The sequence below is a fragment of the Callorhinus ursinus genome, unplaced genomic scaffold (assembly GCF_003265705.2).
Source record: "Callorhinus ursinus isolate GAN/ISIS: 27379988/994484 unplaced genomic scaffold, GSC_fseal_2.0 scaffold2, whole genome shotgun sequence".
In the NCBI taxonomy this organism is placed as follows: domain Eukaryota; kingdom Metazoa; phylum Chordata; class Mammalia; order Carnivora; family Otariidae; genus Callorhinus; species Callorhinus ursinus.
This window is the reverse complement of record NW_027397064.1, coordinates 88,969,628-88,992,047: the sequence shown is the minus strand read 5'-3', so window position 1 is coordinate 88,992,047 and position 22,420 is coordinate 88,969,628. Positions and strand designations below refer to the sequence as shown.

At 40.6% G+C, this 22,420-nt stretch overlaps 1 protein-coding gene and 1 pseudogene across 1 annotated transcript in view; both read left to right on the top strand.

The window, feature by feature from the left end:
- Positions 1–2,092: 2,092 nt before the first annotated feature.
- On the top strand, positions 2,093–2,558 carry LOC112811105 (uncharacterized protein KIAA1143 homolog pseudogene; annotated as a pseudogene).
- A 6,391-nt stretch (positions 2,559–8,949) lies between these two features.
- The window catches only part of HNMT (histamine N-methyltransferase), a 156,239-nt gene continuing 142,768 nt past the window's right edge, over positions 8,950–22,420 (top strand). Inside the window, exon 1 of the mRNA XM_025856682.2 lies at positions 8,950–9,090. The gene's annotated coding sequence lies outside the window, so the exon portion shown is untranslated. The remainder of the gene's footprint in view (positions 9,091–22,420) is intronic.

Sequence of the window (22,420 nt, the reverse complement as noted above, 5' to 3'; positions counted from 1 at the left end):
GGAAATGGGTAATTGGGGCAAATTGCTATGAAGCCAGGCACTTTCTCATATGACTTAGACTCTGAACTCAAATGAACTTGACCTCTCTTGCAGAGTCCTGTCTCTGAGGGGTCTCTCCTGTCACTCCTGGTGTCTCCCTCATTACTAACAGCCCCTGCCCTCAGCAGGCCTCTTTGGGATCTCTCAGTCATTATTTATGTTATAGACTCTCTCGCTCTTTTCCCCTTAGATCTCTGGCTAAGGATCCCTGTCTGCCATACTCTGCAACTCTAAGAGAAACGCCCTTACTTAATAATTATTTGTGGATTGGCAAGAACTGGACCCCAGCAGGATAGTTTGAATGGCTGATATCAAGGATTCAGTCAGAGATGGGCTGGGTAATTGAAAGCATTTTTGTTTAAAAACTGTGCATGGAGAGTTTAATCAAGATAACTATGATTCATCCATGTTCTGAAAACAGTCACATAAGTGTGTTGGAAACCTGAAGGGGGAAAAGAAGGCAAGGTGTGCAACCTTCTTTGTCCATGTGATGATGTCAAAGATTCTTCAGAGGTTGGTGTCCTTGTCAATGCTTTTTTTCAGGGTCTAAGGGTGAATGTGAAGGAGGACAGCCAGTCCCGGGACTGAAAGCCAATAAGGAGTCAGGACTGGTCCACATGCAGTGAGTAGAGGTGACTGGGGGTTCTAGCAAAGCAGAGAACATATCCTGTCGGAAGGGTAGACTCCTGGGAATCAGGGATTAGGGACAAGGACCAGCAAGACCTAAGTAAATGTCCTAAACTAAAACAACCAAGCAACGGAATAATAATAAATGTAATGCGGTCTTTTTGTAGTTTTCTATTACTGTTGTAACACATTACTACAAACTTAGTGGCTTAAAACAACATGGACTTATTATCTTATAGTCCCAGAAGCCAGAAATACAAAATGCATCTCGCTGGGATAAAATCAAAGCATTGGCAGGGTTGCCTTCCTTCCTGGAGGGTCTAGGGTATCATCCATGTTCTTGCCTTTTCCAGCTTCTAGAAGCTGCTGACATTCTTTGACTCACGGCCCCCTTCAATCAAATTTTTCTCATGATGTCATTTCTCTGGTTCTACTTCTTCTGCTTCCTTCTCCCACTGTTTTTACATATTCTGGATATCCTCTCTTGCCTTATTTCCAGAACACTCCCTAGCAGTCGGGTGCTATACCCCTTGGCAATGGTGAAGTCCTCTCTAGAGAAATGGAAGAGCCCTACAAACTATGTCTACATATTGTCAGTAAAGGGAGCCTCGATGAAAAAGCCAAACTTTTGGTCACCCTCTGTGATAAAACTCTCTTGTTGGCAAACTCTACCTCTGCACCCTGAGTGAGACCCAAAGATACTCTCTAGAAGCTCAGAATCCATGGGTATGACAAGCATGCAGATGTTTATATAAACTCTGTCTTCTTTCCCTAACCCTCAGAGAACCTGGTGTCTAGGTCCCTCGCACTCTTCTTCAGTTTCTCCCAGAGTTATCCTCCTGGGATGTGAGAAAGAAGCATTATGTATTCTAGCAGCTGTCAACAAAAAGGATATCTGGAATACAGAATTGAAAGACAAAGTGTCTGATCCGAAGAAGGCCAAAGTATGGTGATAATCATTTGCATTTAAGCAGATATGAGACACGTTGTTTTGATGGGAGTATAATGAGGAGTTGGTGAGAACATAGTAAGATGAACACAGAATGCAATGAGTGGTGGCATGGAGGAGAGAAATTTTGCCTTTCTTGGGGAGAGTTTTAGAAGGCTTTCCAGCATGAGGAACCTTTTAACAAGAAGTTTCTGAAAGAAATGTAGATAGCATGGTGGAATTTCCAAGAAGCAAGAGGCATTAAGAAAGGTATCAGGAAATCTTAAAATGGTCTGTTGTTCTTGGGAAATGCAAAAGAAGTTATGAGGGATGCACTGTTGGCCCTGAGAGGAAATATTTACTCGCTCTCAGAATCAAGATCCACACAGCAGCTATGTGCCCATATCATAAAGTTGTTTCAGAAAAATACAATTGTTGGCCATCGCCAGTGCACCATCTCCAGGCGGCCCCGGGAACCTGTTTTTCCTGGGAGCAGCTATGAGCAAACGGAACCAGGTTTTGTACGTGTGGCCAGCCGAACTGGCGTTCCTGGCTCGCTTCAGGGAACAGGTGGGCTACAGGGAAGGGCTTACCGTGGAAACCAAGAAAATCCAGCCTCAGCTCCCAGAGGAAGATGGTGATCACAGTGATAAAGAAGATGAACAGCCCCAAGTGGTGGTTTTAAAAAAGGGAGACCTGTCAGTTGAAGAAGTCATGAAAATTAAAGCAGAAATAAAGGCTGCCAAAGCAGATGAAGAACCGGCTATAGTTGATGGAAGAATCATGTATCGAAAACCAGTCAAATGTTCCTCGGATGAAAAATATTCAGGTTTAACAGCAAGCTCAAAAGAGGAAGGCAAATGAAGGTGAAATAAATAAGCAAGACTCAGTTAAAAAGAACTCACAAAAGCAAATAAAAAATAATTGCCTCCTTTCTTTTGACAATGAAGATGAAACTGAGTAAGTAGGTAAATATTTTGGACTTAGTCGTCCTTAAGAGTATATGGGGTGTTTTTTAAAGTGACACTATTTTTTTTCTATTTAAAGATAATACAAGTTCATTATAAAAAATTCAGAAAAAATTTAGTATGATAAAAATTTTGTCTATCAATACCCCTTTGACATGAGGCTAACTCTGTAGATATTAACTATTATTAACATTTTAGAACTCCCACATGTGGGGTATGTATTTTTTAAACAGAATTGAGATTATATTGCATATGTTTTCTGTCCTGCTTTTCACATGACGTTATATTCTGAGCATTTTTCCAGATCAGTAAAATTCAAAAATTTAACATAATTGCTACAGAGGATTTTGTCATTAAACAGATCACCTATTGCATCTTCTTCATTAGCAGAAGGCCACTTTGGAGGAAGATGATAATGTGCCTATTTAAGAATACTTCCCCAGCTCCTGCTAAAGGTAGCCATATAACAGCTCTGGCAATTTTAGAGATAAAAGTGGATCTTGTACAAGTGAGCTTCTAATAGAAGGATCTTGATGGAAGAGAGAATCTAATGTATAACGTGGAGACTGTAGTTAATACCACTATAAAAGAGATATAATTAGAAGTCTGCTTAATAAAGCTACCAGGTGTTTGGTACAAAAAAGCAAATCTGGCAAACACGAACCTTTGTCCTTCTCGCTATATTCTGCTACAAAAAAGCAAATCTGGCAAACACGAACCTTTGTCCTTCTCGCTACATTCTGCTACATCCAGGAGCACATACATGAAACCTAGGAGTATTGGAGCCATTTTTTGGCCTAAGGTAGGCAGATCCTTTCTCTGGGCGGTACAGCGGAAAGATTCAAGGCACTTGGAATCTGATAGCATGACTTGAGGAGCTCCTGCACCAGCCATGGACTCCCAACCTCTGGACTTCTTGGTACATGAGAAGAATAAACCAAAAATTGTTGGTCAGTAGTACCACTTGCTGACACCTGAGAATTCAATGTCTCCTGCCCTCCTTTTCCCTTAAGAGGCCTCCTTTAGTGTTGTGTTCTAGAATTTGTCAACCTTAATAATAAAAGTCAATTATTTTACCAGCAAAAAAAAAAAAGAAAGAAAAGAAAAATACAATTGTTTACTTACTCCTTGAAATATTTCCAGCTACCCATTTTCATCGTCTTTCTCAATGTGGCTCTGTCTGCCCACCTATCACTTCCTCTTTCCTTAACTATCGCGGTTCCTAGGTCTTCCATTATTCAGTAATTCAGGAGAGCTACAAGGCGGACTCAATCAAAAGGAAACAGAAAGGAGTAATTTAAATATAATGTGATGGGAACTGCAGTTTCAATCCATATCTACTGCTATCCGAAGTCTTGCTGGGTTTCAGCTTTGACTGTGAATTTCATAAGAAATCATTAAAGTATAGATATTTATAGCTAGACGATCTTGACCTAGACATGTTACAATATTGCATGAGGTTATATGGCCCTTAAGCCCTGTGCTCCAAAACCTTAGATCTCTGGTATACCAGGTCAGTGTTCTTTCTGTTCCGCTTCAGCCCTGCTTTGGGCGGCCGCATCAAGAATCAACAGGGTTTCTCCCTTCAGTGGAAACAGGGTCACAAGCCACCAGGTGGCAGTGGTTGTTAAAAGTGGATACAAGTCAAGACTATTCTGTACTCATTGTTCCTCTTTTCATTCGGGCCATATTTGAAGAACTTTTACATGTTCTAAAGGTTCATCTAAAACTACCCAGCCAGAACTTTCTTTTCTATGGGCAGTGCCATTCTCTTAATTTCCCAAGTTAGGAATTTTAAATTATATTTCACCTTCTAATTCCTTAATTGCTATTATCCAATTAATCTTTACTTCTTGATAAAACACTGTTGTTATCATACAAATCCTCTCAAATTCTCCCAATGGTTTCTTAGCTACTGAGCAGCATCTAAGCATTTCAGGCTAATAATCAGAACTCTAACAATCCATGCCCATTCACCTGTATATAACTGTGGAATCATATGGTATTGTGCTTAAAAGATGCTTAATAAAATTTGTTCTTTCACTGTTATTTGTATATAATTATAAATATGCAAATTTATACAAATGAAAATATAAGGGATATTGTCCTTCAGCCATTTTTATTACGGTTGGATCTCTCTGCAAATAATATACCCAAAGCGAGTAAGTCTTTCAGAGCTTACAAGCTGCTGAAGTATAAAGATTATATAAGATTTCAGTATCACCTCAGAATTTAACCACACACCTGTGGCAGGAGACTACACATCCTCCTGTGACAAGAAGTAGCTTTTTATTCCATCAGATAAACTAGTTTAGTTCATTCATATCCAGGAAACAAACTCACCAACTGATTTAAGATTTCATGCTGACAGTAATGATAATAAGAATTTCATCTTGCATGCATAGAAAGATTTATAAGTGCATAACATGATTTTACTTATTACATCACTTAAATTTATTATATTATTTGAGCCTTACAGGTATCACATGTGGTTGACAGAAAAGTGTTAGTTGTTCTATTTTACAGAAAAAAAAAGGAATTCAATTTTAGTGGAAAAAACGTATTTGCCCATGGTGACAAGGACAAGAAGTGGCAGAAATAATGACTTACACTGGATTTCCAGACCCCTGGTTACAAATATGAACTGGACAAACTTGTAATATTGGAGAAGAAGCAGGCAGTCACTTTGGCTCACTTTACTACTAGAATCTTCTACCCAAGTCTGGAAGAATAGTTCTGTCTTGGTATCTAGGGAAAGTCCAGAAAAATTAATGGAATGTGATGGACTAATGAACTTCTCTGCCACCCAGATGTAATTTCTAAACTTTTTTTTTTTTTTTTCAGAAACCTTGTTCATAATAAAGTATTAAGTCGATCTGCTCTGGTTGACAGAGAACCCAGAAAACTGCAAGTGTGGCTTACTCTGTTTTCTCTGTGTAGCTCCTGAAGTACCTGCAGAACCAGAAGATTCCAAGAAACACAGTCGGGGGGAGGAAAAAAAAAAAGCATTTGCAGGATTCAGAGGTCTTTCTTGACAAGCAACAGAAACTGGGTCTAGCTGATCTAGGCAAAAAAAAAAAAAAAAAAAAAGGACCTATCTTTACTTTAATCCTCTTGAGGACGTTGCTTCTCTCCCTGGGGCACCTGGAGAAGTGCTGCTTGCCCAGGAGCTCGCCGGAACTAAGCCACTGCTGCCACGGAACCATTTGGTAGTGGACCTGATTCTGCTGCTGCCCCAGAAAGTCATCCTTGTTGTCACGGCCACTGTCAGCAAAGAGAAATCTCTGTGACTCTTGCATCCTGGGGTCTCCGGTTCCCATTCAAAGTCCAGGAGTGTGTCTGATGGAAGCCCTGGTGCCCTTGCTCTAGCTGCGCGCGAAGCTGGTGAACCTGAGGGAAGGTGCAGCCCCCGGGGCAACTCATGGGCTGGGGACATCCCTGAACACAGAGCCTGGGCTCACCTCACTCGCAGCCGAAACGAGTCACCTTTGGTTCATATTTGTCATTCTCAAACCTAGCCACCCAGACGAATCACCTGGAGAGCTTCGAGGATAAATTCAGGGACAAAATACCACAGAGAGCAATTGGATCTGAATCCCTAGAGCTAGGGCCCAGGCATCCATACGTTTCTATCAGTTTCTCCTGGGGATGCTAGTACACAGTGAACGTGGAAAACCACTGGCTGCGATGGTCTCTAAAGTCGTTCTGGCTCTGTTTTTAAGATTTCATTACAAGCCCAGTGCTCTTTCCACAACGTTTTGCACATTTTACTTCTTAGGAAACTGAGTTCCTCACACCAAAATGGAGCAAACCCCAGGAATAATCATCCTAATTTTTGCCTCCCAGCCTGTCCCAGCTTCACAAGAGAAAATCTTTTCCCTGTTCTTAAGGCAGAAAGGTGGTTTTATAATGTCCTATTGCTACATACACCCCTGGTGGGCTGTCCATGTATCCAGAATTGTCTGACGTGAGATGCACTTTTCCTACAGAGCCAAGTTAGGAATTAGAGGGAGAGAGAAAAGTTCTTTCTCTGGCTTATGAAGGGAAGGGCAGCATAGCTTTTCTGGAATATAGTTATGGGCATTCCATAGCAGTCCAGTCCATCTATTAATTTAACTTCCATCATGTGCCAGGAAGTGTGAGAGGCACTGGGGGATCCAATCATCGCTCAAACACACACTTCCTTGCCCCCTTGGCATTTCAGCCTAATGAGGGAGATTTTTCACAAATGCATTGAAGGAAAAGATCTGTTATATCAGAGAATAACAGGCTGGAGGAGGCCAGGAAGGGGACTTGATTAAGGGGGTCGAGTACCACCCCTCTGTTGAAATGACTCTGGTGCTACTTGATGAGTTGGTATGGCTACATCAGATCTAGAAGGCAGCCACCAACAATATTCCCCATCTTTCCTTAAGTCAAAGGCAATTTCTTTTTCTCTACTTTAAAAAAGGAGATCAGGGGCACCTGGGTGGCTCAGTCATTAAGTGTCTGCCTTTGGCTCAGGTCATGATCCCAGAGTCCTGGGATCGAGCCCTGCATCAGGCTCCCTGCTCCTGGGGAGCCTGCTTTTCCCCTCTCCCACTCCCCCTGCTTGTGTTCCCTCTCTTGCTGTGTCTCTCTCTGTCAAATAAATAAATAAAATCTTAAAAAAAAAAAAAGAGATCAGACAACCAGATGGGCATTTGCTCAACTGGTTTGCTATTTATACTTTGAAACATATTGAGAAATACTGAATCCCCTATGGAAAGCAAAACATACAACATTTGGCAAAACCAGTCTCTTGAGGAAATTTCTCAGGAAGTGCTGGGGTCCATCGTTCTTGAACTGTGTCTGTTTAATAGGACTAGATTTATGCTTTCTTAGTTAGCACTTTCAAACCATTTGTGGAACAAGGCACAGAATAAATAGATATTAATCTCTAGTTATCTGCCTCCTGCCTCATAAAAGAAAACTGGTCTTACGTCTTCATCCTTGAATTGGTCAAATTTCTCTCCTTCAGCACTTGGGAGATGAGATCTCGGGCACTGTTTCCTGAGTTTAGATTTTCAATTTGATGCTGCCTGTTCTGGAGGTGGTCTTTGGCTTAAAGAACATTGTCCCTACCTATTTCTGTGGCTTTTCTAGATCAAACTGAAAGAGTAAGAGTGAGCCCAACAACCCAGAATTAGCTGCAACGCCATCCCTAAAAGACAAGCCCAGAGTGGAGATCACTGATTCACTTCCCACCCGTGCCCTTTGGGCAGCCAACCTCAAGGACTTCAAGGATTTCACTGGGTGTGACACGGCTGTCAGGAGCTCTGGACGCATAGCAATTTCGCACAGGCTACATGCGGTTGGTTATAGAATGATGCCAGTGCTTAGAACAAGGAATCCTAGCTCAAGTACAAGCTTTTTCATGTACTAGGCTTGTGACCATGGGCAATTCACTGTTCTGGGCCACAGTTTTCTCATCTGTAAAATGGGGGCAATGACCCCTACACATTAGCAAGGTGATGGAATATTAAAGGAACTAGTTTAAGATTATCATAAACCATGATGCACTTTACAAATAGAAGGTAGGATTATGATATGCTTCTATTTACTTCCTCTCTATTCCCCACTTTTTTTTTTTTTTTTTTTTTTTTTTTTTTTGCAAGACACCTCTGTCAGACCAACCTGCCAAGACCTCCTGCCCCTGGCAACTTTCTGGGACTCTTTTCCATCAGCACATTTTCTCCAGTATCAGATTGCTCTTACCCAGGTCTGAATTCTTTTCATCATCGTTTGTTCAAGGCTTGGTTCTCAAAGGTTGTGATGTTTTGAATTGTTTTGCAAAAGAAGAACAATCAGGGATTCCGAACAATCCCTGGGAAAGAGGAGAAACTCAGGAAAGGTGGGAGGGAAGTGGGCTTTGAAATAGTAATTAGGGAGGTAGAGAAGTACTAGGTTAGATGTCAAATGTACTGGTGGACACATATAAAATCAAACGGACACACTTTTTAAAATGTCAAAGTTGATGATGTTTGATTGTTTCTTTTTTAAAATTACGTAAAGTTCCCTCTTTTTGCCATACAGTTCCAGGAATTTTGACACTTGCCGCCACCACCACACTCTGAACAGAGTCCGTCAGTCCAAAAGGAGTCCCTCTTGCTGCTCTTTAGAGTCTCCTCCTCCCCTGACCCTTAACCCCTGCCAACCACTGAGCTGTTCTCTGTTGCTACCAGAATTTTAAAATGGGAAATGAAAATTTCCAAACCAGTTGGTAAACGTGGTTTCCTTCCTGTGTCAGCATTGCCCTTGCTCTGGCTTTTTGTTGTGTTGTAGCTCGTAGTAATAAAGTTCAAAGAAGAGCTATTGTTTTCTAAGCATCCGTATCATTGTTTTGGCAAATGCTCTCCTGTTTGCGTGCCAGAAGAAGGTCCTGGGGGTGGGGATATATTGTGTTTGCAAAAATGAACAAGATCGCATAGAAAGGCCATTTTCAGCACAGAATTGCAACCCTGGTATAAAATTAGAATTGCTTCTCAAGGAGAAACAGCCTTTATTAAAGTAAGTACAAATTCTTTCAGGAGAATCCCAGGTTTGATATAACTTCTAATTAAGTTTCTCAAAAGCTGGAGGTCATTTATTCTTCCCTCTGTCTGCCATCTAGCAGCAGGGCTCAGAGTCTCGCATTCACTGAGACCTTGCTTTGAATTCTAATTCCAATTTGAGTTTTTATACATAATTTTGGTTCATTCCATGAGTTTTCTAAAATTATTTGTTTGAATATCATCAATATCTACCTTTTCCTCTCTCTCCACTCTCTCTATGGAAATCTCTCTGGATATGGCTATTAAGGAGTTTGAGCTATCTCGTCTCAATAGTGGATTGCAGTTAGTATTTTAGAACCAAATTAAACAAAATGAATTCCCTAAACAAATTAAATTCCAATATGCATTCATTTCTTATCCTGACTGGAGATAAAAAGGTGATAAAATGAACCTTCCAAAAATGATTCTAACAGCAATATTAGGAAAAAGAGGTGAGCTTTTTACTGTGCATCTGGATAGTGAAAGGCCAAATACTGTGAAGTTTTAACCAACTTTGAAATTCCAACCAGAGTTTCCTTTGGCATCCAAACTAAAAGCAGACTATATAATACAGAACAGGCATTTGTGGGAGACAAAAATCACTCTGCTTTTTTTTCTTTTTTTTCTGGTGGCATGACATTCCAGAGGCAAGGGAGCCCACATGCGTATTCAGAATTCCCAAAAGCAAATTTTCAAAAGTTAACAAGTTAATTCCACATACCTTCACCTTTTTTGACCTAATGTGCATTTTGTTTCTGCTAGAACTGAACCAATGGAAATATTTATTTGGCCTAGCCGAGTAGAGAGGTTTCGTATGCACTTTGTATGCATTTATGCCTTCTTCTTTAACCGTGTGTTTATTGGCTGCAAATTTCACTTGACTGCACAAAATGCATTCACAGTTGATAACTCTGAAATGTAACAGCAAATGTGTTTATGGGAGGCCATCTTCTGGCTACTTAAACTGGCTGACACCCCACGTATAATGTCTGATTATAGAACATTGTGGGAAAGGAGCTAGCTCTTTAGGTCCTACAGATATCCGCAATTACTCTTAGAGGCCTATACAGGAAATAATAAAAACAAACATTGATATACATGCTTTTGTTTTTAGTTAGCCATATTGATAAACAGATCTTAATTATTTTGTACTGCCTGAAAGCATATGGGAATTAGTATGATCTTATGTTTTCCGAATAGTGCACTATAATGGCATAATCTATGCTTAAAAATGGAAAACAGCTTTGAATTTAGGGAAGGAAGTGTACCAGAGTCAGAGAATGAGGTAGACAGAGTGCAGAATCTGAGAGGTGGTATCCTGCTTCCAACCAGAAATACTAACCACTTCTCTAAATAATGGGTTTAAACTCCTCAAATAGTCTTAGAATTTTAGAACCGGAAGTGAGATGATGGGATCTAGTTCTTCACATTTGAAGAAACGGAACCCCCACTGATTTAAGTACTTGTTCCAAGTCACACACGGAGCTAGTGAGTAGAGTTGAAAGAAGAACCAGGGGGTCACTCCCTACTTAGTAACTTCCTCTGACTGTCCAAGCAGAGAAGGACCTCCTGACCCTGCTCATGGCCAGGTCTCTCAGAGGAGAGTCCCAGGGGCCCCTGATGGTTCTTCCTCATGAGTTTAATGAACCCTGTTGGATTCCCAAGAGATAATTTCCAAGCAGATACCCTCTTCATAAACAAAGCCAATCTTTCCAATGACCTGTGGGAGTTAATGATCATAGTCAATCATTCCAGCTCTTTAAGATTTCATGAATACCAGCCTTCCTTTGACCCCATAGCTATCATATTAATTATAATATCATATAATATGTAACATATAATAATATCATAATAGCTATAATAATATAATGCAGTGAAAGTACCTTTCTTTTCTTTTCTTTTTTTTTAAAGATTTTATTTATTTGACAGAGAGAGACACAGCGAGAGCAGGAACACAAGCAGGGGGAGTGCGAGAGGGAGAAGCAGGCTTCTCGCGGAGCAGGGAGCTCAATGCGGGGCTCGATCCCAGGACCCTGGGATCATGACCTGAGCCGAAGGCAGATGCTTAATGACTGAGCCACCCAGGCACCGAAAGTACCTTTATTTTCACTATTTTACTGCGATTACCTGGCATTCACTGAGCATTCATTATGTTCTAGGTATTTTGCTTTATGCTTTTTTTTATTTAACTCTCACAACAAATTAAGATAATAAGCACTTGTGCTGGTCATTGATGTCAGATCCATTTCTGGTCCTTCTCCTGTTCTGTTCAGTATTACAGGGGGCTGAATCCTGCAAGTTACATCACTCACGCTTTTTGCCAACTAGTTTTCACAGAGCTTTAGTAAAGGGGGAAACTGGCAAAGATGAGAGGGTGGGAAGAGGGAAGATGCTGGGTATTTCTGTTCATTTCCTTTGGTTTCAGGCAGCATGGCTAAGAGTAGCTATGTCCCCTCTGTTGTTTTAGTTCTTACTAAGTAGGCCAGGCGCCAGAGCTTTGGTAGCACATGTCCTCCCTTTATCCTGTCAGCCCTATAGGTGGTGGGAGCTTCCTGATGGGTTGCCTCACCATCTTTGTTTGCCCTTTCGGCCCTTCCAAGACCTTTCCAATTGGTTGCCGGTATTAAAAATTCCCTCTGAACTACCTGACATGGATTCTGCCATTTGGACTGAAACCTGGCTAATAGAACATTATTGTCCTCACCCTATAAATGAAGAAACTCAAGGTTAGAGAAATCTGTCTCACACCAGAGACATTACTATGGACTAGATACTGTGCTAAACATTTTATACACATTATTTCATTTAATCCTCACAAAACTATTATAAGGGGGATATTATTATTCCTATTTCACAGATTGAAAAATGAGGCTCAAGGAACATAAATAACCTGCCCAATGTCATACTATAGCTGGTAATAATGCTATATGTCTTGTTTTTAATGGCATAGTTGTTTCAATTGCTCTTTATTAGCATGGAGTTTATAATGATTTTGTTTTGGGACGCCTGGGTCTGCCTTCAGCTCAGGTCATGAGGATCAAGTCCCGCATTGGACTCTTTGCTCAGCATGGAGCCTGCTTTTCTTCTGCCCCTCCCCCGCCCTGTGCGCACACGTGCGCTCTCTCTCTCTCTCCCTCTGACAAATAAATAAAATCTTTCATAAGAAACTATACACTTTCTATGGCCCACAGTATTTGAAAAAAAAAATAACACTCAAAGTCATTTATCAGAGGAAAATGAAAATTAAAAACTACAAAGAAAAACTGCCATATACTGCCAGAAGGCATAAAACAAAAGTGACTGGCAATACCAAGAATTGATGAGAATGTAGAACAGCTAATATCTTTATACTGTGCCCGTGAGTATGGACATTTGCAAAGCTTTTTTGCAATATCTTCTAAAGCTAAATATTTGTTTATTCTATGACATAATTTCACTCATGGTAACAAAGATGAGTGCATCAAAAGACATGTGTAAGAGTGTTTCCACCAGGTTTAGTTATAATAGTCCCAAACAGGAATAGCCTTAATGTCCATTAAAGAAAAACCAATTAAACAATTATACATTAGGGGCACCTGGGGAGCTCAATCTGTTGAGCATCTGACTATTGGTTTTGATTCAGGTCATGATCTCATGGGTCATGAGATGGAGCCCCAAGTGGGGCTCCATGCTCAGTGGGGAATCTGCTTGAGATTCTCTCCCTCTGCCTCTCCCCTCATTCCATGCACACAGGCATGTGCATTCATTCTCTCTCTCTTAAAATAAATAAATAGATCTTCTAAAAAATTATACATTATAATAATATCCAGCAATAAAAAAATAATTAACTGCTGATGCCCCTTCCCTCCAAAAAAGTTGTGGCAAATTTCAAAAACGTTATGAAGAGAAAAGATCCAGACACAAAAGAATACATTCTGTATAGCCCTTATATATGAAGTTTAATAACAAGAAAAACTAATCTATGGGGATGAAAATCAGAATGATGGTTATATGTGTTGGGGAGATGGTATTATTGATTGCAGATACGAATTAGTCTTCTAGGATGTTTACATATATAAAACTTCCTCAAGCTGTACACTTGAAATATGTATACTTTATTATATGTAAATTATGCTTTGATTTTTTTTTTTAAGTACTATTTAGGACCCATGGACATGTGTATCTTTTTAGTCTCTGGATCATGCACAAGCAAGGCTTCCCAGATGGAAGATTATTCTAACCCAGCATATACTTGAACACATGCGTCTGTACCAAATGCCGGAGTAGTCTGCTTACCATTACCACTCCCTTTATATAAAAAAATTCTCTTACATGAATCCTTTACCTTCACAGATCCCTAATTCAACATTAGATCTCCCCTTAGAGTCAGTGAGACAGTAATTGAGATGATCTGTATTATGGATTCAGGCAAAGCTTGTTTGATGAATTGTATTCTTTTATGTCTGTTTTTGTTCTCATAACTGTGCAGTTCCCGATAATATATCAGGTTCCAAATATTTACCAACTTCTATCTTTGGAAGAAGATCTAGACCTTTCCAGATGAATTTTTAAATATTTGAATTATTAAATAGGAACCCTCTATTTCTTCTTTGTCTTGTCTCATTACTTATTCTTCTCATAAATATTTCTTATAAGTTGTGATCTCTAGAATATCATCGGTTGCTCTTCTACAGTTCTTAACATTGTCTACCCACCCCACCTCTTACCTCTCAACTAATTAGTCCCCAAATATTTCTTCTGCATTATTTCATTGGGTTTGTCTCTTCTTTTACTGGGTATTTTGGACCTTTTTAAATTTTTTTTCTGTTCTAAGTTAATTAAAACAAAATTATTATAGATTGTAATTTATTTATTTATCAGAGAGAGAGCACAAAACAGGGGTTGCCACAGACAGAGGGAGAAGCTGGCTCCCCGCTGAGCAAGGAGCCTGATGCAGGACTCAGTCCCAGGACCTGGGATCATGATCTGAGCTGAAGGCAGATGCTTAACTGACTGAGCCACCCAGGTGTCCCAAAACAAAATCATTATAAACTCCGTGCTAATAAAGTGCAATTGAAACAACTATACCATTAAAAACAAGACATATAGCATTATTACCAGTTGTGTGAGCTTAAGCAACTTACTTTGACAAAATGTGGCCAGGAATATTTCATGTACAGCCAAGGGGCTGCTTATGCAGAGACTATCTTCAGGTTATCATTTATGATTTATTGATAGTCTTTGAATACAGTGGCTCTGCTAGTTATGAATACATCAATTTTTAGTTTCACAAACCCCCAGTAATTTATCTTTTTTAAAAGATGAAGACTTATTAGAACTTCAAGAAACCTTAAAGATCATCTAGTCTACCTTCTTTCCCCATATTTATATGTGGTAGGGATGGTAGGTGGTGTAGCATGTTACATTAGGTAAATGTTACATCATTTACCTAATGTTATTTCCTTACTAAGAGGCTAAGCTTGTATAACACTGAAATGTCTCCCTTCTTGGCTTATTTCTACACTTACAAGAAACTTAGCCAAATGTCCTGTTAAAAGTAAGATTCTAGTATCTATCATATTTGCCTGACATTACCAATATAATTGAGCTCTAATTTTTTTATGTACCATAATTTCAAACTTCCTTTCAAGACCACAGTTGGGTCAAACTGCCTGCTAAATTTCAAATAAACCAGCACATCAATGAACCAATCAGTTTGTATAAAATACCTTCCTCCTCCTTGTCTGTCATGAGAAAATAAAATGGACTCTTCTAAATATTTGATTAAGATAACAATATTGCCATCATTATCTATATACATGTTACGTGAGGTGACATAAGACTAAGGCTAAGAAGCCAGGCCAATAAGAACAGTGTTCAAAAGACTACAGACCAGAGTGAATAGAGATAGCTGAAGAATGTTATGTACAATAAAATGGGTCCTTAGTGATATGGAAAACAAAGGCAAAAGAAAAAAATTTAAATTTCCTTTTTGCAGCCCATTGCAAGTACTTGAAAAGGCAGAATGACCTTCCTCAAGGAGCTTGGCAGCCTTGATGTTAATATTTTGCTAAATGAAAAAAAATCCAACCCTCAGGATCCTATAAAAAAATCCCTTCGAGGGTTGCCTGGGTGGCTGGCTGGCTCAGTTGGTTAAGCATTTGACTCTTGATCTCAGCTCAGGTCTTGATCTCAGGGTTGTGAGTTCAAGCCCTGGCTGGGCTCCACACTGGACATGGAGCCTACTTAACAAAACAAAACAAGTTAAAAAAAAATCCCTTTGGAAACTTCCTTCTTCTCTACCCACCCCAAGATATATGTTTGTAATCATCCACCAAGCATATGGCCCACTGATATACACATGAAGAGTCTCATGACTATAAGTAGTAAATGACCTTATTCTAACAACAGCTACCCCCTCAAGGTCCTGGAAGACTTGCTTGCAAATTCGTTAGCGACTATGCTATCCCTAAACCCCTCCCAACTTGAAAGTATATAATCAGCCACTCCTCATGACCCCAGAGTGGGTTCTGTCCCTGTGCTTTAATAAAACCACCCTTTTGTACCGAAAATGTCTCAAGAATTCCTTCTTGACTGTTTGCTCCCAAATCCCAACATTTTCACATCATTTTGGCATCCAAACATCTGGCTTGTCTTCTCATCTAGACTCCATGTCTCGGTACAAACTTGGTGAATACTTTCTCTCCTCTCCCTTTACTTTCATTCCAGGGGCTTTTCAAGGAGTACTGTCTTACTGGAACATTTTCATGTCGATTGCTCAGCCTGCAATCGTCTGGCCCATGTCTACTCCACAGGGAGGAGAAATCCTGCCTCTCCTAGCTGGAAGTTAATCCCCTGGTCAGAATGGTGATAAGACCCAGAAACTTGATACCCTCTCTTTATTCCTGTCCTTATACAAAGTTGTCTGTCTTGGGCATGGGACAGCCACCTAAGTCACCAGGACAGCTGCCAATCTTAAGACTCCTGTGTACGGGTTCCTCCTCGTTGGTCTAATGTGATCCCCTCCACATCTCTGCCTAGCTGCTTCTGACCGCCAGACCTCCACTCAGAGCCAGCCAAAACCAATTCCCAGCTGAATAAAAACCCAACTGGGAACTGTTTCCTAGGGAAGTTGGCTGTAAAGACTACATGTGTTAGAATGTCACTTAGACCATGATGGATTTCTACTACTATTTTCCATCAATGTCCCCTACTAACTACTTAAATTACAAAATTGGGCAATTTTCCCTTGTAAAACTTTTCTAATATTTTCCATGGGTTAAAAATGGCAGGTTCTTCACAGCACCACAAGGCAAGGCAAAGGCACAGCAAGGCAAGGCCTTCTTCAGTTCCCAAAGACTCTCCCTTGGATGCCTTTTATTCCACTGGAAACAATTCACATTGCAAAATTTAAGAAGGACTGATCTGTAACACTGCTTGTCCTCAGTATGATCTATTAGTTAGATCTCTTCTGTAGGAAATAGGGCAAATGGACACAGATACCCTAGGTCTAGGCCTTCATGGCTCTAAATCAGAACTTAGACCTAAGGGCCTCTTGTGGAATGTGTTTGGTCACTAACCAGGCCAGTAAACTCTCTTCTGATATATTGGATGATAATTGTCCAACTAGGCCTCTTCCTGATGGAACTCATGTTGCTGGAGGAAACAGGCCATCCCTAATGAAGGGGATACTAGCCGTCTTTCACTGTTCCTCCTCCTAATAAATGTGGGGGTTTCTTCCTAATTCATTTCCTGGGTTAATGGCTGTAATAATCAGCGACAACTGTGGTTGTCCCCCCTCGGGATGGGGACTTTAAGGAATAGTCCCAAGCAGCTGCCAAAACTCCTTTTGTTTCAGAGAAGTTCCCTGTCTTAGACTGTATATTTCCACTCTGTTGGAAAAAAGCATGGTGTCTGCTCATCTGTCTGAGCTAACCAGCTTTAGAACAAGGAGTCCTATTTCTCTGTCTTCTGGCAGCACTTTACCTCTTCTGCCTTCTTCCTCTCCTCCTGTTTCTGTACCACTTTGGGTGTGGCCTGTATAACTGGTTCCTATACCAGCCTGAGTGCCTCTGGTGCCATTGGCACCTCTTCCTTCTAACCTTGCTATAAAGGAGCAAAGAGCACCCCCTTGGACTTACGCTGCCCACTTCAGAGTTCCCTGAAGGGGCCCCAGGTAAAAATTAACAATGCGGAACAAATTGATTGACTTTTAAGTGGACCCAGGTGAAACGTAATTCAATATTTAAACTAATTTAAGTTTGTTGGTTTAATTAAGATAGACATGTCTTTGGAATTATCACCATTAAATATGAAACTTTTATTCTACCAAGGTGTACTAAAGGTCAAATAAGCTTATGTTATCTTTGTTGCAATTTGTTAGCAAAAAGATGACTTAAAATGATGGTTAATTTTCTCTGTCTCAAATTTTTCATGAGTAATGGTTAAGAAGCTTTCAAAGTCTTTGGTAACCAGAAGCTTTAAAGTTTTGCTTGGATGATAAATTGGGATTGAATTCATTGGACATCTTCATAGGTCTTTTCCAAATAAGGTGAAGTACTAAAGCATGGATTACTGAATGAAGGTTTGTGCTTTTGACTTCTTATTGCAAAGAAACTAAGGATTAATTGGGCCCATTGGAAAACATGCTGTATGCTTAACTGATCATAAATTTGCCACCTACAGAATTCTCATGTAATTGTACACAATTGGTTACTACTTAGTTTTCACTGGAGACTAAGGTTTCTAAGAGTTAAGACTGATGGAAATAAGGGAAGCAACTCTGCATGTAGGAAAGTAGGAGATGTATGAGAAGGATGTAAGGAACAGGAATACATTTTTGTTGAAGGTAAAAGTAATTTTGTCCTAAAATGAGACTGGTTGTTTGGAGAGAGATGGCTTGGGACAAAATTCGAATGCAAAAGAAAGTTGTAGAAGGTTGTGAAGGGAAATCTTTGGAAAGATATTTTATGTGTGGCTGGGATGGACTAAGGTTAAAATGAGTGGATTTTCAAAATACACTGGTATAAAACTGGAATCCTGCTTTCTCTCTGTTAAAAAGACAATGTTTTATTGGATTTGGTCTGCTCCTGATAAGAAAATGGAAACAAAGTTTTCTCTCTTCTTTATCTGCCCAGAAAAAACAGTTTCTATGTTTTGTCTTTATCAGGTCTTTAGTGATCTGTAATCGTACTTATGCATGTGCTTTAAAACTTTCTAAGGTTATAACAAAATTCCCTGAGATTTAAATCACAAACAAAGTCTCTGACTAACAAGGCTTATTTGGTAAGTCACTTTCTGGTATAAGATCATCAGTCAATATTCTGGTTATTGAAGTGTTATATGTCACAGAATAACTGAATTTCCTTGTCAGCTACATCATAATGAACTCTATATCAGATCATTAACAGTGTCCATTTCTGAGTTTTTGTTATTTATAACTGTTCTGATGCTTTTGCAAAATGTATTTCATCTTTAAGGAGATTCATAAAAAGGACTTTTAGGACAAATACAGGTACTTGGTATCTTTAAGATCCTAAAACTGAAATGGGTAAGAATTTCAGAACTAACTAAAAAGCTACATTCAAACTGAATAAGAATTAGTAACATGGGACTAAATGAGCTGAAGAAGAGAATTATAGTTTTGTGACTCTTGTCGGAAACACTGCTGGTTCTCTAACGTTTGCTTTTCCAGATTAAGGAAATTTTCTCTTAAGATATCTATGACTTACAGAAATGTGATAAAATATTCCTTGAACAAATTGAAGTATTTAGTGTTTCTCTCTACCTGAACCCTCTGAAATTCAAAAAGTCTCAGTAAGTATTCTTTCTTTCATGGCAATCATAGTTGTTTGCATAAGTTCAATAAGAATCTGTTCTCCTTACAACAGGACACCATTGGAAACATTGGTTATTTTACCAAGGCTTTGACTGGAATGTCATATTTGAGAGAGATATGCATAGACTCAGATACGACCAGACAGCTTTAAGGAACTGAGGTTGACTTTGTGAAACATGGAGCCACAAAGCCCCTTAGAAATGTTGGCCTGACACTTTGCTTACAGAGTTCTCAACAGCCTTACCTAATAAGTAAAGAATATCACTTCCTGGCAGGTGCAGGAACCTTAGGATACTTTGGGAACCTTGAGAAGATAAATTCACCCAAATCTATAGGTATTGCAGTCATGTTTCATGGCAAGTATTTAGCTTGGCTTCTGGCCTAGAGACACTACTAAAAGTTCAACCTAGATTCCTTATGAAGGGTTCCAGCAAAGCAAATTTTGAAAGATCTATATGGCCAATTACTATTCTTGCTGAGCTTATGTAACTAATTAGGCCAACTTTGTTAAAAATCGGACGTGTTTTACAAACGAATTAGTCTCAATTTGGCTATCCCTGGAAATAAGGGTGATTCTAGAGTGAAAAATTATGTTTCAGTAATGCATCTTTGAGGATGTTAAATTCTAGTTCTGATTGACTTTGAGTGTTTGTTGTTTGCCTAAGCTAGACAACTTGAGGTAAACTTCAGAGAAATTGCCATAATAGTTCATATAGAGACAATTTTCATGCTTGTTATTCTGTGGGGATAATAACAGAGTGCCATGGACATATGACTATTTGAACAACTGGAAAAATGGGATGGATTCCCCAATAATTGTATAACTCAACTAACACCTTGACCAATTCTGTGTGGCTGGAATGACAAAATCACTCCTTAAAAGCCAGAGTATACCCCGTCCATAGGATTAACTATGGACTTGTGGAAATAATGGATGGCCCACTTTCCTTATCATTGTATTGGATGTTACAGTTGGGGATGCCCATATACCCAGACAAGTCTTCTCCCACTTGCCTGTGAGTCCTTGTAATTAGGATATCGTTAAGGTTAAACATCAGATGAAGAGGGCTTCTTGGTGGTTTTATCCCTTAGCCATATTTGTCACAGGAGCTGCCTCTAATGATATAAAATTGGAAATAGAGGCTTTACCAAGCATACAGTGACCACCTTTAACTAAGCTAGACATACAGTCACCCACAAATTCAAAATGTGGCCCCCCCAAAACCAAATGGTCCTTGATACCCTGACTGCAGCTCAAGGAGAAACCTATGCTTTATTAAAACAGAGTGTTATGTATATACTCCAGATTACCACAAAAACATGCCCGGGTTATATGAATATTCAAAGGTGGGTAGGTGCTTTAAATAATCCCTCTCTTTCCTTTAATGATTGGTTAAACTCCTGGACTGGAAGAGGATTTTTGTCAATTATCAAAGGACTCTGATTTGTGCTTTTCTTTTTATTCTTCTAATCATGTTTTGCTGTTTTCTCCTGTGTCTCTCCTCCTGATGCCCAGACTCTTTTACTGCCATATCTTCAAGCCAACAGATGATCCTTTGTACTGAGGGCGATTTTATATATGCAGTCTCCCTTGGTTTCAGCTGCCTCTGTCTTTTGTAACTCCTATACATATAAGTCCCCAACTGATCAATGTTGACTCATAGGTAGGGACATCTCTATGCCCCTATTCAGCAAGAAGAAGTTATAGAAGATGAGACCTTCCACCCTCAGCAGCTTTAAAGATTTAAGGGTCAAAATTGTTCAGGGGGTAATGATATGGAGAACAAAAGCAAAAGAAAAAAAAATACATTTCCTTTGCAGGCCATTGACAAGTACTTGAGACAGGCAGAGTGATCTTCCTCAAGGAACTTAGCTACTTTGATGTTAATACTTTGCTAAACGCAAAAGGCAACTTCAGCTTGACATGAGCCCAACCTCCAAGACCCTATAAAAAATCCCTTTCAAAATTTCCTTTATCTCTATGCCCCCCGAGATACATGTTAGCAATCATCCCGCAAGCATATGGCCCACTGATATACATCTGAAGGGTCTCATGACTATAAGGTTTTACTAGACAGTCGTAAATAACCGTATCCTAACAACAGCTAGCCCCTCAACGTCCTAGAAAACTTGCTTGCAAATTCCTTAGAGACTACGCTATCCTTAACCCCCTCCCAACTAGAGAGTATATAATGGGCCACTCCTCACAACTTCAGGGCAGTTCTTGCTGTCCACGGGTCCCTGTGCTTTAATAAAACCACCCTTTCTGCACCAAAGATATCTCAGGAATTCTTTCTGACCGTTTGCTCCCAAACCCCAACATTTTCACATTGTTAGGATTTTGCTATTGTTTCTTCTTCTTTTGTTTGTTTGTTTTTTGGTATAGCACATACAGAGCAGTAAGAATAAAGGGAAATAGGCGGAGCAAGATGGCGGAGGAGTAGGAGACCTAGATTTCGTCTGGTCTCAGGAATTCAGCTGAATAGGGATCAAACCATTCTGAACACCTACGAACTCAACAGGAGACCGAAGAGGAGAGTAGCAACAACTCTCTGAACAGAGAAGCGACCACTTACTGGAAGGTAGGGCATGCGGAGAAGTGAATCCGAGGCGATATTCGGGAGGATAGACGGCGGGGGAGGGGCCTCCGCCGGCCGCTTCTGGCAAGTGCTAGAGCCGCGGAGCACAAAATCGGACCTTTTAGAAGTTGGCTCGGCGGAGGGACGTCGCTGCAGTGGCTAAGCAGGGGGTGGAATCCTCCCGGGACAGTGTGGTCTCAGGACCCTTGGGGTCACGGAGAGACCGGGGGTGCCTGAGTGCGCCAGAGCTCCCAGGTATCAGAGCGGGAAAGCTGGCTGCAGAGACGGAGCAGAGTCGCAGGCTCTCAGCTCGAGGGTTGCCATAAACTGTGATCTGCGGCCCAGTCGGGGCACGGCTCCCCCAGCAGGGACCCAACAAGCAGCAGATCCGGGGAGACTCCCCTTCCTTCCCGGGGAGGAGCGGTGCGGGAACGCACTGCAGGGATCTGCTGGGTTTGGAGACTCCGTGCGGGGTCGGGTGCCAGAGATAGCAACGCTCGATCACAGGCCGGGTGAGCACGGAGTGCGGCCGGAGACCGGGGACACGGGAGTGACTGCTTTTCTCTGGGGACACACTGAGGAGCGGGGCCCCGAGTTCTCGGCTCCTCCGGGTGGAGATTGGGAGGCCACCATTTCTGCCCTGGTCCTCCAAGGCTGTACCGAGAGCTTGCAGGGAACAAAAGCTCCTGAGAACAAACCGGAGCAGCTTCCTTAGCCCGGACGGACAAGGGTGGGGCAATTCCGCCTCCGGCAAAGACATTTGGAAACCACAGCAACAGGCCCCTCCCCCAGAAGATCAGCACAAACAGCCAGCAAGCCAAGACCAAGTTGATCGATCAAGGAGAATGGGAGAACTCCAGTGCTAGGGGAATACTGCACATAGATTCATGGCTTTTTTTTTTTTTTTTTTT